We start from the raw sequence: 10290 nt of genomic DNA, 5'->3' as shown, positions 1-10290 counted from the left end.
ATTTTGCAGCCGTGGCTTATTAAACTGATAGTTCGGTAATTTTCTCATCTGTCAGCACCTGCTTTCTTTGGGATTGGAATTATTATATTCTTCTTGAAGTCTGAGGGTATTTCGCCTGTCTCATACATCTTGCTCACCAGCTGGTAGAGTTTTCTCAGGACTGGTTGTCCCAAGGCCGTCAGTAGTTCTAATGGAATGTTGTCTACTCCGGGGGCCTTGTTTCGACTCAGGTCTTTCAGTGCTCTGTCAAACGCTTCACGCAGTATCGTATCTCCCATTTCGTCTTCGTCTACATCCTCTTCCATTTCCATAATATTGTCCTCAAGTACATCGCCCTTGTATAAACCTTCTATATACTCCTTCCACCTTTCTGCCTTCCCTTCTTTGCTTAGAACTGGGCTGCCATCTGAGCTTTTGATATTCATACACTTGGTTCTCTTCTCTCCAAATGTCTCTTTAATTTTCCTGTAGGCAGTATCTATCTTACCCCTAGTGAGATAAGCTTCTACACCCTTACATTTGTCCTCTAGCCATCCCTGTTTAGCCATTTTGCACTTCCTGTCGATCTCATTTTTGAGACGTTTGTATTCCTTTTTGCCTGCTTCATTTACTGCATTTTTATATTTTCTCCTTTCATCAATTAAATTCAATATTTCTTTTGTTACCCAAGGATTTCTAGCAGCCCTCGTCTTTGTACCTACTTTATCCTCTGCTGCCTTCACTACTACATCCCTCAGAGCTACCCATTCTTCTTCTACTGTATTTCTTTCCCCTATTCCTGTCAATTGTTCCCTTATGCTCTCCCTGAAACTCTGTACAACCTCTGGTTCTTTCAGTTTATCCAGGTTCCATCTCCTTAATTTCCCACATTTTTGCAGTTTCTTCAGTTTTAATCTACAGGTCATAACCAATAGATTGTGGTCAGAGTCCACATCTGCCCCTGGAAATGTCTTACAATTTAAAACCTGGTTCCTAAATCTCTGTCTTACCATTATATAATCTATCTGACACCTTTTAGTATCTCCAGGGTTCTTCCACGTATACAACCTTCTTTCATGATTCTTAAACCAAGTGTTAGCTATGATTAAGTTGTGCTCTGTGCAAAATTCTACTAGGCGGCTTCCTCTTTCATTTCTTAGCCCCAATCCATATTCACCTACTATGTTTCCTTCTCTCCCTTTTCCTACACTCGAATTCCAGTCACCCATTACTATTAAATTTTCGTCTCCCTTCACTATCTGAATAATTTCTTTTATTTCATCGTACATTTCTTCAATATCTTCATCATCTGCAGAGCTAGTTGGCATATAAACTTGTACTACTGTAGTAGGTGTGGGCTTCGTATCTATCTTGGCCACAATAATGCGTTCACTATGCTGTTTGTAGTAGCTTACCCGCATTCCTATTTTCCTATTCATTATTAAACCTACTCCTGCATTACCCCTATTTGATTTTGTGTTTATAACCCTGTAGTCACCTGACCTGTAGTCTTGTTCCTCCTGCCACCGAACTTCACTAATTCCCACTATATCTAACTTTAACCTATCCATTTCCCTTTTTAAATTTTTTAACCTACCTGCCCGATTAAGGGATCTGACATTCCACGCTCCGATCCGTAGAACGCCAGTTTTCTTTCTCCTGATAACGACATCCTCCTGAGTAGTCCCCGCCCGGAAATCCGAATGGGGGACTATTTTACCTCCGGAATATTTTACCCAAGAGGATGCCATCATCATTTAATCATACAGTAAAGCTGCATGTCCTCGGGAAAAATTACGGCTGTAGTTTCCCCTTGCTTTCAGCCGTTCGCAGTACCAGCACAGCAAGGCCGTTTTGGTTAATGTTGCAAGGCCAGATCAGTCAATCATCCAGACTGTTGCCGCTGCAACTATTGAAAAGGCTGCTGCCCCTTTTCAGGAACCACACGTTTGTCTGGCCTCTCAACAGATACCCCTCCGTTGTGGTTGCACCTACGGTACGGCCATCTGTATCGCTGAGGCACGCAAGCCTCCCCACCAACGGCAAGGTCCATGGTTCATGGGGGGGGGGGGGGGGGGCGATAATTGTTAGGCATCTATATTTCGACATCGATAGTGTCAAGAGTGTGCCAAATCGTCGACTGCGGGACCAGACTGGACGCGGCAGCGAAGGACCCCAAGTGCTGCAGAAACCACCAGCAGCGGTCACATCGTACCAGCGAGGCGAATGCAGGTCGCAGACATTACCTCTCACCACATACAACGCAGTGGCCGACGGCCTTCACTTGACGATAGAGAGCTGCATCGTTTGCATAGAGTTGTCAGTGCTGTCAGACAAGAAACCTGCGTGAAATAACAGTAAGTATGGGATGTACGAAGAACGTATCCTTCGGACAGCGCGCCGAAATTTGACCTTAATGGGCTACGGCAGCAGACGACGGACGCGAGTGCCTTTGCCAACAACACATCACACTGCAACATCTCTTCTGGGCTCGCGACCATTTCGTTCAGACCCTAGACGACTGGAAAGGTGTGGTCCGATCAAATGCGTCGTAATTTCAGATGGTAGGAGCTGATGGTAGGTGTCGAGTGTGGCGTAGGCCCCAAGGATCCATGGATCCAAGTTACCAACAGGGCACTGTGCAAGCTGGTAGTGGCTTCAGAATAGTGTAGGCTGTGTTTACAGGGAATGGATGGATCCTCTGGTCCAACTGATCATCGACTGGAAACGCTTACGTTCGGCTACAAGGAGACCATTTGCAGCCATTCAAGGACTTCATGTTCCCAAACAGTGATGGAATTTTTATGGATGACAAATCGCCATGTCACCGGGCCACAATTATTCGCGATTGCACAATTCGAGCGAATGATTTGGCCACCCAGAACACCCGACCTGAATCCCATCGGTCATTTATTGTACGTAGTCGTGTACAAAATCCTGTACTGGCAACAATTTCTCAAAGGACGGCTATAGAGGCAGTTCAAAATGGTTCAAATGGCTCTGAGCACTATGGGACTTAACATTTGTGGTCATCAGTCCCCTAGAACTTCGAACTACTTAAGCCTAACTAACCTAAGGACTTCACACACACCCATGCCCGAGGCAGGATTCGAACCTGCGACCGTAGCAGTCGCGCGGCTCCGAACTGAGCGCCTAGAACCTCGAGACCACCGCGGCCGGCTATAGAGGCAGTATAGCTCATTATTTCTGCAGGTGCTTCCAACGACTTGCTGAGTCCGTGAGATGTCGAGGTGGTGCACTACGCCATCCAAAAGGAGGTCTCACTCGATCTAGGAGGTATTTCATGACTTATGTCACCTCAGCGTATCTGAGACAATAACAGGATTCGGCTTCAGATTCCAGGGACGCCAACAGTTTGACATTCTGATTATTATACTCTGACCTATGTTCCCGAGTGAATAGATCTATGTCACACACAGTGAATATAAGAGCGTGCTCCAATTTCAAGTGTCCCATGTGAAACTGTGAAAACTGCGGTATCTCTGAATAAAGTGCCCGCTGAGATCCCCTTCACGGCTGTTGATCAGAATCTCATGATAGCCATACATACTGTATTCTGCAATATCATTCTCTCTTTATACCCAAATGAGAACACAACTACACACAATGAAGCCGCCATATTGAACAGCGTTGTCTTACTTTTTCAAATTACTAGACTCGCTCTTGCATTTCAGGCGACTTCTTTTGAAGAGCGTAGGACGAGAAACGTCGGCGAAGAATTACTCATGTGGAATTGCGTGGATCTATCTTGTAACTACACCGATGCGTCAAAGAAACTGGTATAGGAATGTGTATTCAAATACTGAGATACTGTATGTAAATAGGCAATTACGGCACTGCAGTCAGCAATGCCTATATAAGACAATAACTGACTAGCGAAGTTGTTAGATCGGTTACTGCTGCTACAGTGTCATGTTATCAAGATTTAAGTGAGTTTGAAAGTGGTGTTATAGTGTCATAGTCGGTGCACGAGCGATGGGACGCAGCATCTTCGAGGTTGCGATGAAGTGGGGATTTTCCCGTACGACGATTTAAAGAATGTAATGTGAATATCAGGAATCCGGTAAGACATCAAATCGCCGACATCGCTGCAGCCGGAAAAAGATCCTGCAAGAACGGGACCAACGACGACTGAAGAGAATCATCCAACGTGACAGAAGTGCAACCTTCCCGCAAATTCCAGATTTCAGTGCTGGACCATCAACAAGTGTCAGCGTGCGAACCATTCAACGAAACATCATTGATATGGGCTTTCACAGGCGAGGTCCACTCGTGTACCCTGGATGACTTCACGACAAAAAGCTTTACGCCTCGCCTGGGCCTGTCAACACCGACATTGGAGTTTTGATGACTGAAAATATGTTGCCTGGTCGGACGAGTCCCTTTTCAAATTGTATGAAGCGAATGGACGTGTACGGGTATGGAGACACTCTCATAAATCCACGGATCCTGCATGTCAGCAGGGGACCAGTTGAAGCTGGTGGAGGCTCTGGAATGGGGTGGAGCGTGTGCAGTTGGAGTGATATGGGACTCCTGATACGTCTAGATACGACTCTGGTAGATGATACGTAAGTAAACATCCCGTCTGATCACCTACATCCATTCATGTCCGTTGTGCATTCCGACAGACCTGGGCATTTCAGCAGGACAGTGCAACATCGCACATGACCAGAACAGCTACAGAGTGGCTGCAAGAACACTCTTCTGAGTTTAAACACTTCCGCTGGCCATAAAACTCCCCAGACATGAACATTATTGAACATATCTGGGATGCCTTGCAACGTGCCGTTCAGAAGAGATCTCCACCCCCTCATACTCTTACGGATTTACAGACAGCCCTGCAGAATTCACGGTGTCTATTCCCTCCGAGAATACTTCAGACATTAGTCGAGTCCATGTCACGTCGTGATGCGACATTTCTGCGTGCTCGCGGGGGTTCTAAACGATATTAGGCAGTTGTACCAGTTTCTTTGGCTCTTCAGTGTATAACTTACCGTTTATCTAGAAAGGTAGTCCTCTCTCAGACAGAAAATACTGAACTTAAGGACAACAATTTATGTCTAGAAAAACCACCACATAGGTAAAACTTGTATCATCGCAAACTGTCGTGAGACACTCTTTGAATTTTTACTATGTTGTTCAACCAAAAATTTTTATCTTCTACTATTTTAGGAAGCCTTACATTAATAGCGTATCCCTTCAATTCAGGACAACATTTCATGTCAGATATTTTTATCCTTACATAATATCGGTACAGTATATTACTGTGCCATTTAGAGACTGTTCGGTATTAATTTTTATGTTTTACTTTTTTATTACTGCTGTGATCCAGTACCGGATACATTATTTTAGTTAGCATGCATTCCCAGAACAATAACATAGACAGCTTAGATACGGAATAGCACGGTGTCACTTAATTTGAGAGCCCACAATCATGTTTACTGTGTCAGTTGAAAGGTGCACAATAAGTGAACTCTTACAGTAACTGACTCACTAGTGTAGCTATCATATGTTTTGTCTAACATTACTATAGACAATAATTAGGTGTGGAAAAAACAATATGGCACATCAGTTTAAAGTCGATAGTCATGTTTTTGATGTGAAGTGTAAGTTACATGACAATTACAATCTCCCAGCAGCTGACACGTTATTTTAGCTAACACATGTTTATATAGAACAGTAGTACAGACAATTTATTCCCATTAATTAGATTGGCACAACCAATGTGTGTGTGTGTGTGTGTGTGTGTGTGTGTGTTCGCTTTGAGCCTCTTTGATTGGTCAATGTGCGTTGCTTAGGAAGAAGTTGAAAACATGCAGTTGGGCAGTTAAATACTGGGCAGTCGTTGGAAAATGTAAACGTGTGTGCATTGACTTAAAACTCTCTGACTAGTCTATTTCAAAGAAAGGAGCATGGAATACAGTAGAAGAGAGGAGGGGCATTGCGACATCATAGAAGTTGGCATGGCTTGTGTTGTCATGTGTATGGTACTCACCTACAAGTTACCTCACAAATGTGTTACTTCAAAGTGTGCTGCCGTTGGCATAACTATGCTACTCACCTGTTACTAAGGTGAAATTTACACAAAGTTATGAAGCAGCTGTATTTATTATAAGTTCTACAGAAATACGAGAAGAGAAAATATATGACATTACGAGTATGAGACACTAGAAACAAGGCTGTCCATAAGGGGCTGTGCGCACTTTGAATTATCAATTTGAAACAAGTTACGATAGAAGGGCAGGACCCATGATCGTTAATTACATACAAGCCCATAACAATAACTGGGCCACACTGTGATCATAGTTTCTCTCGATAATTAGCAAGATGAATAAGGATAACGGCGAAAGCTACTGGGTTCTCGAAAAATGTACTACCTCCTGAAATTTAGACCCTGTATACTTGCTGGAAAGTGGCTTTAAGAAGTCCTTAGATGTTTCAAGTTCATATCGCAAGAAAGCACAACATTTGAACTCTCCCCTTAAAAGGAATGATTGGCTGTAGACCTGTACCAGTACGCATAATCATAATGAAAGTGTTCATTACCAACTTCACAAGCACAGAAACAGCACGTTCCACCTGGAGAACCTGACTGGTCCTTCATCCAGAACCGTAATGAGCAGATTCGTCCTTCTCACACAGGGCTTACCTAAGTTTCTGAATACAGAAGTCGACATCACAATCCTATCTTAAAAAGTGAAGTGGGTCATGTGTCTGTGTTCATGTCTCAAGGACATACAGTTCTACAGAGAAGCACATTGACATGTTAATGTGATCTTTTGAATAGTGGCTATAGGTTTTGAAAACAATGACATCTTTCAAACTTAGTACCCAAGATCCATTTCAGCCTATGTAACTTTACTGGATTTACAGCCTCCAATTCTTTTCTGCTCTTCCTCTTCATGCAGTGGCCACACACAAAGAGATAAAGAGGGGTTCTGTGCTGGCATAAGCTGTCGCCAGCACACCAGTCGGCAAAAATGTAGCAAGAAGATCTATAGTAGGTGCTGGATCGAGCGCGTCCATGAAGAGAGAGGCCAAAGACAGAGTCGCAAGCAATGCGGCACGAACGCCCTCTGGACTGCAAGTATTTAGATCGCCAACGCTGACCAGAGGGCTCAGTCCCAGCCGCAGTCTCTATCTCAGTCTGTCACTAGCGCAGTCACTCAGTTACTAGCTCAGTCACTGACCCACGAACTCACTGTCTAGCTTAGCGTCTGTCATTCATCGCATAGCGGGACATGTACTTCACCAGCAGTGAGGCTAACATGGACTAATATTGAAGAGCTAGTACCGCAACACATGGAAGCTGTAAAGTTAAGTAGCAGCTATCTGTTTAAGTAAATAAAGAACCCTGTTAATACATGTATGCAGCTGTGTTGTAGATAGAGGATACCGGTCACCAAACAACATCCTCTCCCTTGATTCCTATGCTACAAGACTAAGAAGGTTCGTAGTTTAAGGCAATTACAATGTTAGGGGTGTGATGTGTACTAGGGAAATAAGATCACTGGTGAGTTGTGGGTAGGAGGGGGCCTAATGTACGAAATGTACACTCAGTTTCTATCGCTAAAGAAACAGTCCCCCAGACGGAGGAGGCCCACGCAGGAACACAGTTTACAGTAAGCTGCAGGTCGTCGCTTGCGAGAGCACCAAAGATGTTTGTTGTCTGGGGCTTCAGATCACTCTAGCTCTTTCAACAGGCGGAGGATGCGGCAAAGTCAGACAGATTAACTCGCGAGGTTCTCGCATATCTGTCGATTTGCAGCGTCGTTCTTATGGCTACTCAGGGCCATGAAGTCTACAGCTGAGGGGAGAGCCTGAACCAGACACTTAGTCAGTTCTGTGGCGAGCTGCAGATTTTTCGACCTAGGTATAATTTTTTTCTCTGATTAGGTAAAATACCCAGCGATCCCCAGCACAAAAGCCATCACATCAAGCAGTTACCTCAACAGACCTGATAGCAAATAGGGACATACTAGTTGGTGACTGTCAGAACATTTGCAGTCGTATCCAGAAACTGAATATTGGCTGAAACCCAATTTAGAGAGAAGCAAGATTTTTGGTGACTCTTTGAACATGTACTGAAAAGATCGATTATGTTCCCTAGGGAGGGGGGGGGGGGGGGAAGAGAATTTATATTAGCTAGCAGAAACATTAGGTCTAGCGAGGTCAAGAACGAATCCGACTGGGAACTAATATGGAAAAGAGTAAATAAAGTCTTTGGACAGATTATTAATTGGGTGTTACTATCGACTCCAAGACTGAGACACATTTGTAATAGAATCATCCAAAGAAATACTAATCCAGATAGCACGGAAATACCGCCAGGAGAGGGTAGTAGTAGGTGGTGACTTTAAACTTCATTCTAGCGACTGGGAAGGATAAGCATCTGCTATTGGCAGTACTAACACACAATCTTGTGAAGTATTACTGAATATATTGTTTGAGAACTGCATTGAACAACTAGTCGAAGATTCCAGATGTGAAAGAAATATTATAGATCGCCTGACTACAGACAGACCCAATTTCTTAGATATGGTTACCAATGAAATTTAGTTTGGGGACCATGATACCGTTACGGAAATGATGGCCACCAAAGACAAAAATGTCGTCAGGAGAGCTTGAAGAGTATTTGCGTTTCGTTGAATAAGTTGACAGGCAATCTGACTGACAATATGTGTGATCTCAAGACATACAAAGTAGAAAACATACAGGATTTCTCATAGTACATTCTGACTTTATTCATTCCATGAATATGGAAGTTATCAAGTAGATACAAGCAACTCATGTAATATAAATCAATTATTGTGCCATATCTGAAAAAGAAACTTCTTGAAATTTATTGTAGTGAACAACAGCCAATAAATCAAGATTAAAGAAATAATTCTGCTGGTGAGTTTATTCCAAAAGGTTAGTGAGATAACATTTATGTGAATAATGATAACTTTTGCATTTAATTAGTGTGCAGTATGAGGAATAATGGAATTAAAGCATTATTATACAGTATTTAATATTTCAAGCATTTAAGGTATTGTATCACAAGTCCCTTTGTACCTGATGCAGTGAAACATTGTATCAGTTTTAGGTCGTAGTAGTGACGTAAGAGTTTTAATCATACAGAGAAAATAATATATCATTAATAATTTGTACAAATACGTTACACCGACTGCTCAGCTCAACAGCCATCTCCTGTCTTCACCCAAATGCAGCCTCACCTTGATGTCTGCTTCCACACTGATACACAGTGAGCTGCAAGTATCATTATGTCTATAAAATTTCTAATTTGCGCCTCATTTGACTGTCATCATCATTTCTTAAGAACTGTTTGGTAGGAAGTAACAATACTTAATTACCTGTGAGCCATTAGAATTTTAACAGTTAGATATTTCGTAATGCGCAATACATCTCTTCTAGCATTTGTCACTGGAGGTGGTAGAGCATCTTCGTAATACTCTGAAAGTGAATAAACTGTCTGTCGTTTCCGCCCATCTGATGTTTAGCCATAATCGATAGCCTATATGAAGAAGTTATATTTCAATTTTGTAATAAGACAATGCAGTGAGAACACAAATTCGTTGATGCATAAGGTCTCAATGCAAGGGTGTTGGTTGTGCATAAATGCGACACCAAAAGTAGCTAATTAGTATTCTGACAAATGATGCTTCCACTTATAGTTGTTGAATATTCTCTGTGGTCACTAGCAGTACCAGCCTTGCCTTGAGGCGAAGGCCTTCACCAACTCAAAAGGGAGGTTTAGCAGCACCACCCCACCCGTAATCGGAGAGCAGCCGTGTCCGGCGACCATCCACATTAGACTCGCCTCCCACTCTCCCAGCAGCCCTCCATTCTGTAATGGAGAACAATGTTATTTAACGACAGCACTTCACTTATATTCAAGCATCTATTAAAAAAGAACACAATCTCGATGGTAATAAATATTCTCTTTCCATGATTTTTTTTTTAGTTTTATGGCCAAAACCGCTATACTTTTTACGTTCGACTGTAGGATACAATTTGCATCTCATCATTTTGCGACGTCCAACAAAGTGCACTGCCACCGATCACAAATGATCAGCAGAGACATGTCTACCCTGGATAAAATCAGGAAAATCTTCAACTATTTTTCTGCTAAAATTACAGGTCACCACAGAATGTCCTCGTTATTACGAAACCATCATCGGAGTAAAGAAAAAGTGAGAATTAAACTCCAAAGAAAAAACATCTGTTGTTGTTGTTGTTGTGGTCTTCAGTCCTGAGACTGGTTTGATGCACCTCTCCATGCTACTC

The sequence above is a fragment of the Schistocerca gregaria genome, chromosome 2, assembly GCF_023897955.1.
Source record: "Schistocerca gregaria isolate iqSchGreg1 chromosome 2, iqSchGreg1.2, whole genome shotgun sequence".
Classification (NCBI taxonomy): Eukaryota; Metazoa; Arthropoda; class Insecta; order Orthoptera; family Acrididae; genus Schistocerca; species Schistocerca gregaria.
The sequence above is the reverse complement of the archived record's forward strand: the minus strand, read 5'-3'. Positions refer to the sequence as shown.